The sequence below is a fragment of the Schistocerca serialis genome, chromosome 9 (genome assembly GCF_023864345.2).
Source record: "Schistocerca serialis cubense isolate TAMUIC-IGC-003099 chromosome 9, iqSchSeri2.2, whole genome shotgun sequence".
NCBI lineage: Eukaryota > Metazoa > Arthropoda > Insecta > Orthoptera > Acrididae > Schistocerca > Schistocerca serialis.
Window position 1 is genome coordinate 375,243,169 of NC_064646.1, and position 6,247 is coordinate 375,249,415.

Sequence of the window (6,247 nt, forward strand, 5' to 3'; positions counted from 1 at the left end):
GTCAGCAGGAGAATGTTCAAGCTGGTGGAGGCTCTGTAATGGTGAGGGACGTTTGATATGGGACGCCTGATATGTCTAGACATGACTACTTCAATTAGTCGAGTCCACACCACGTCATGTTAGATAAGCGTGCTCGTGGTGTCCCTACACGATATAGGCAAATGTACTATTTTCTTTGGCTTTTTCAGTGTATAATAGCCGCTCTATGAGATGATGACTCACTAACCCACACCACACGTTTACACTCCATTGGGGGATTGGGGATTGTAAAAAGACGAACAGTGCATGTTTCGGCGGTTTATTTACCCATGACTGGTAAGAGTGGCTTCAACATTAAACAAGATACATGATACATCTGGAGTATCCTAATGCCCATATACCGAAGTTAACATGGTTCTCATAATCATTTCCATGCAACTCTTGACGGAGAGAGTTGTGATAGGGATGGAACCTTTGTCGATGGTGAAAGTGTAGGACATTCGCCAGAGTCATGCCACTTCCCCGTGCGCTTGCGAGGAAGCTAGCGTGGGGATCAACTACAACAGCAGCAAGAACATTAACTTCCCCCTCTTCTGTCGTCACTTGTTTCCTTCTGTTTCGTTGTCTATGTGTTACCTACCACTTTCACGTAACTGGTTGTAGATGATGATGAACAATTGCGAGATGGGTGATGTCTGTTGGGATACCTTGTTGCGTATACCGTACAAGAATGAACTGCTTTCTTCCTACACTTTCCATACACCACGAGCAGGTCGGCTTTTTCTGCGTCGTAAATCCCATCGTCTACTCACGACCTTCTGCTTGGGCTGTCACACTCTCTCTGGCTAGCGACTCTCAATGCACTTAAGGAACACACAAGCACGCAGTAAGGAAACACAGAGACAGCGCACCTAGCAACCACGCAGGTTGAATGGAACAAACAACTTTACAAAATACCGTATCTCCTAAACAACTCGCACTAGAATCCTACAACAAACACCATTTATTCGAATTTACTCTGTGTTTAGTTTGTTAACGTCAGTAGGCCTTATTCCATTAAAAAAAGTGAATGTTTGCACAGTAAGTACACTTTCTAAATATTAATGCATTCCGTTTACTGGCTAACAATACGAACCCCTGACTATCAATCCATTCTGTGAAAACTACAGATAATATAATAAGGTAAAATGTCCGTCCCACCGATGTCAAGCATCCCTACAGGAACAGAAAACTGTTCCTGGATCGCGCTAAACATAAATTCTAACCAGAAATCGAATCGCTAACCATGCTGTGCTGTACTTCCAAATTTGCAATACTAAAGTAAATTTCGAACGTGAATATAACCGTTAGAATACAAAGCTTTCCATTTAAATCGTAAACAATATGTATAAATAAATGCGTCGGTTGTTAACTGCAAAACAGGAACCTCTTGATATTTGTCAATTACAGTGCCATCTACCACGAGTAGAAAACAATGGTTTAAGTAAACCGTTTGTACTTTCGGCGTACAATCAGAAAGGCTGATTCCCTTCTGAAAATATGAAGATGAACACCCCGACGCAGCAGGCGTGGTTAAGAAGTCGTCAGTTGTAGCACAATATCCCCGCTACTAACAGTAACTTTTTATCTAGAACATTCTTTCTTTTGTACGAAACGTCGTTTTCGAGATACTTAGTTCTGACACTGTATATGCAGGGTGTTTAAAAATTCATGTTATACCCTTCTACAAGTTGTAGAGGGAACTGGGTAGATCAAGTCTTACACAGGAACTCATGTCTGGAAATGCCATCCAACGACGCTACAGAGCGACAAGGTTAAAATATAGGAGGTGTGTTTCACAGTAGTGAAGATGAACAAGTGCTCACAGCTCTGGAGGTATGCATTTTAGAGCCCACGTTTACTGGACATTTTTTTCCTTGTTTTGATCCATACTACCACAGTCTCAGCAATAACACCACAAGTACATGTTTCCACTGCCAAAGGTATCAGATCAGATTTCCCTTACAACTTCTTACTCGTTCGCTTCCAGTACATGTATCCTTACCTGTAATTCATTCATTTATTCTTCTCCATCATTCTAGAAACCTGGTAACATCATCACAAATCACCCTTTATGTACATATATTTACAGGCGCCGGCACCTATAACATTGACGCTCTGTAGCACTGGATGACGTTTGCAGACATGGGTTCCTATGTAAAACTTGGTCTACTAAGTGCACCCCAAAAGTATGTAACACGAATTATGAAGCTCAACCCATCCAAAACCCAAGCAATACTGCTTGGTCATTCTATGTTCATTGGTGCGAAATATCTTTACCAATAAATGGGAAAAACATTAGATTCTCATCTTCAGCAATCAATCTAGAAGTATTAATAGAGAAGACAGAACTCTGAACTGCTCAGAGCAAGTAACTACAATGTACATGAAGGCATCAGCAGCTCTTCATGCTTTACAAAGATATAAAAGCTCTTTCCTCTTGACCTGAAAAAGAAACTTGTACAACCACTTACACTTCCAATAACTGATTATAGCGCTGTAATCACACAAGGCCTTTCTCAGAAGCGCCCATAGTGCCTAGAACTGGTTATGAATGCCTGTGTTCGTTGTACCTGCGATATTTGACTCTTTGATCATATTTCACCATCATATGCACAGTTATCCTGGCTAGTTGCAGACAGGGACAGATATTTACGTACTGTCTGTCTTCTGTAATGCTTTATGTACACACACTGTCCACCATATCTGTGCTCAACCTTAACAATCTTGTCTGAACAACATGGCAGAAATATCTGTTACCATCACAGCAAAATCCTTTCCGTCTCATTCCTTTGCTCATTCACTTTCTTGAAGTCGTTCTTAGTAGCCAGAACCTGACTCTTGAATAACCCCCCACGTTATTTTAGAGAACCAAATAACATCTCCAGCTTCAGAAGACAATTAGTGATAGATCTCGTGGAGCAGAAATAATGATCATCATTGGTAATGGGGAAAGGCTGATACTGGGCCATTTGTTTGTGCAGGTTGCATACATTCAGGGGTAAATTAGCCCCCTTCCCCTCCCCTTAAGCTATTATTATACTAATTCCTTTATGACCCCCTGGGGTTCATTTATGACACTATGGCAGTTGATTTATGACCCCCCCCTTGGGATAATCCATCCTTGAGAAACCCTCCTCTCTCGTCCCCTCTCCCATCCCTCTGGGAAAACAGACACTTTTTTGTCACTCCCTCCCCTATTCAGTTCTGAGGTACTTTTCCCTCTCCTAGAAAATCCCCTGCTCTCCCATCCTCCATTCCCCTTTCCCTCCCACTCACCATCCCTTCCCCTACTCCCCCTCCATTCACCCATCTGGAAAATAGCAGTAGAAAGACAGTCTGTGCTGAGCTGCTGGAGAGGAGGGATCTCACTACACTTGATTACATCACTGTCACTTGACATAATAATACACTGTTCCAGACACACTTCCTGTCTCTGTCTCTCTCAATTGGTTACTTCCTAATCGTCACCCCCTGCACCATTTGTGAACTGGTGGGAAGAGCTCAGTCTGCTTTTAGCACCCAGTCTGGGATGACCTCATGACATGAAATGGGCAGTAAATTCAGGGAATATATTGTTTATTTAATTAAGCAATTAAATCGGTGGGTAACGGTTGGCTGTGGTTTTCCGTATATGGGCGGGAAAAATAGCCCACACTCATGATGTTGTAGGAAAACGGGGAGCTGGAAAAATTGCAGTATCAAAAATGGCTTAAAATGGCCCATTTGACTAGCTCTTCAGACTGATTGTTTGACAGTTTACAGGTGTCACATAGATCACTTAAAAAACTCATTACCATCTAATGGAGATCATTCTTTGTAACAAAACAGTGCAAAGCATATGCCATCTGCCGACTGCTGGACTGCTGGGAGAGGACTAGAGGCTGGTATCTGCGTCAGCCAAGCCAGGAGTTCCACATCCAATATCCATATGCTGGCCATACCAGATGCTTAGAAGCTGGAGAGACTGTCGCCATGAATGCCTCGCCATCAACTGATCAATTTACATGGGGTTAATTTTCGTTTAGCGTAAATACCATATTGAATCTTCTCAAATTTCCATGTAAAAATCAGAGAATTCACACAATACGTAAGTCCGCCATTCGGGAGGACGACGGTTCAATCCCGCGTCCGGCCATCCTGATTTAGGTTTTCCGTGATTTCCCTAAATTGCTCCAGGCAAATGCTGGGATGGTTCCTTTCAAAGGGCACGGCCGACTTCCTTCCCCATCCTTCCCTAATCCGATGAGACCGATGACCTCGCTGTTTGGTCTCTTCCTCCAAAACAACAAGTCCACTGCCGCTCAACCACCATACTGGATAGTTTGCTATTCAGCCGCCCAGAGGGCACTACGAGCGCCGCCACCAGGATGTTCCCATGCAGATGGTGGCAACAGACGACTAGCCAGAATCTTTCTTTGAACCCATTGGTCACGTAAGGCTAATCCGTGGCTTCCAGTCAGTCAAAGCCTCATAACCACTCCTGCCACTGATCACAGCACATTGTGAAACAAACAGGTACTACTTCGAGGTATACGGTAGTTCTAACAACAATTCCACCACTGAAATAGACTCCCCAATAAAAAAAATCCACTTTAACCAATCCGAAATGGGGATGTTGCTGTCCACACACCTCAAATTTCCCATGCGAAATGTCGATTCCTCCCTTTTATACGAATTATTTTCGAAGAAAGAAGAAACCGGATCATACACGTGTCTTCACATCGCTAAATTATCGTTACTAGTTGTGAAAATCCTGTATAACAGCATAATATAGGCTATGCTACGTCTAATTATTCTCTTATCACATAGGAAAATCTGGTCTTATCAGCTTAATATCCGTTACATCCTGCATCGTAGGATTAGAATATTACACGCACTTTTGGCTCATGACAGACTGCTAAGAGCATGCTCTACCTCTGTCACAGGATGCCTCCTCACTTTCGAACTCTCTTAAGGTAGCAAATGCCTCGTCACTTATGAAGTCTCTAAAGGTAGCAACACAGAGGAGTTGTAAATTTTACGTTAATACTACTTATCATTTTATTAATTCGGTAATATTGCTGATTTCATTACGATGGTCAGCTCTCCCTGTGTGGATGGGAGGTTGACATTTCGTTAAAAGATCTCACTGCAACGGAGAAACGCCTGATTACCACTCCAACCTGCGATTTACCCTATACATGTATGGTACCCTCACACTCACTCCCAACCGCCCAACAGCACGTCTTTGATATCAAATTGACTGACTAATTAATTAAACTGATTATGAGAGTCCCTTTGCACGGTGAGTAATTTTTTTCCTGCGATCACATTACACTCGCCAGGTAACGATTATGGACGCTTCTGTGATGTCCTTAGTGGCTTCCCACAGGCTAGGTAGTCACTTTCTCTGATACCTAAATAGATGGCAACCCATCATCAAATAAACCCATCGCTAATTACGTTCTGTCTGTCAGGTGCCTTGTCGTGCTGGTGGAAGTAAGTCACTTAGAATTCTGGTATATTGCTCCCGAACTATCCTGCTGAGACCCATCAGTGTTCAGGGGCAGTAGGATGGTTCACTCTTTTCTCCACCCCACAGTGACTCCACCCACGACCCGACCACCTCCACCAGGTCGCATGCGAACGGCCGCCAGTGCCGCTAGAGGACTCGAACCCCTGCCCACATTTCTGGGACTGTACCACTCAAGAACGACCAGCCGCCAATCGCCATGCCAGGCAGCTGTCAACGATTCCAGACCTACAAAAGTTGTCGTACTCTTCTCAGAAGGTTCAAATGGCTCTGACCACTATGGGACTTAACATCTGAGGTCATCAGTCCCCTAGAACTAAGAACCACTTAAACCTAACTAACCTAAGGACATCACACACATCCATGCCCGAGACAGGATTCGAACCTGCGACCGTAGCAGTCGCGCGGTTCCGGACTGAAGCACCTAGAAGCGCTCGGCCACAAGGCCGGCCTTCTCAGAGGGACTAGGCGCTTAAATGTCACTGATGTAAATACAAAGGTTTTGAACCTCCTCTCATCTGCAAACTGAAACATTATGAGGTGTGTTTCCAAAATATGCCGGAGAGGCTGGCCCAGTGAACAACAGCAAAAAACCTGTCTGCAACCACCCCATCCCAAACGTGTAGGAGACTGCAGACTTTCGTTTCCCTCACAATAAAGACTTGTAGAAGCATTTCTATTGGCCAAATTAGTGTATGGATGCTTTGAGAACTC

At 43.7% G+C, this 6,247-nt stretch overlaps 1 pseudogene; it reads left to right on the forward strand.

Moving 5' to 3' along the window:
* Positions 1-4,814: 4,814 nt before the first annotated feature.
* On the forward strand, positions 4,815-4,963 carry LOC126420153 (U2 spliceosomal RNA; annotated as a pseudogene).
* The last annotated feature ends 1,284 nt before the right edge of the window (positions 4,964-6,247 follow it).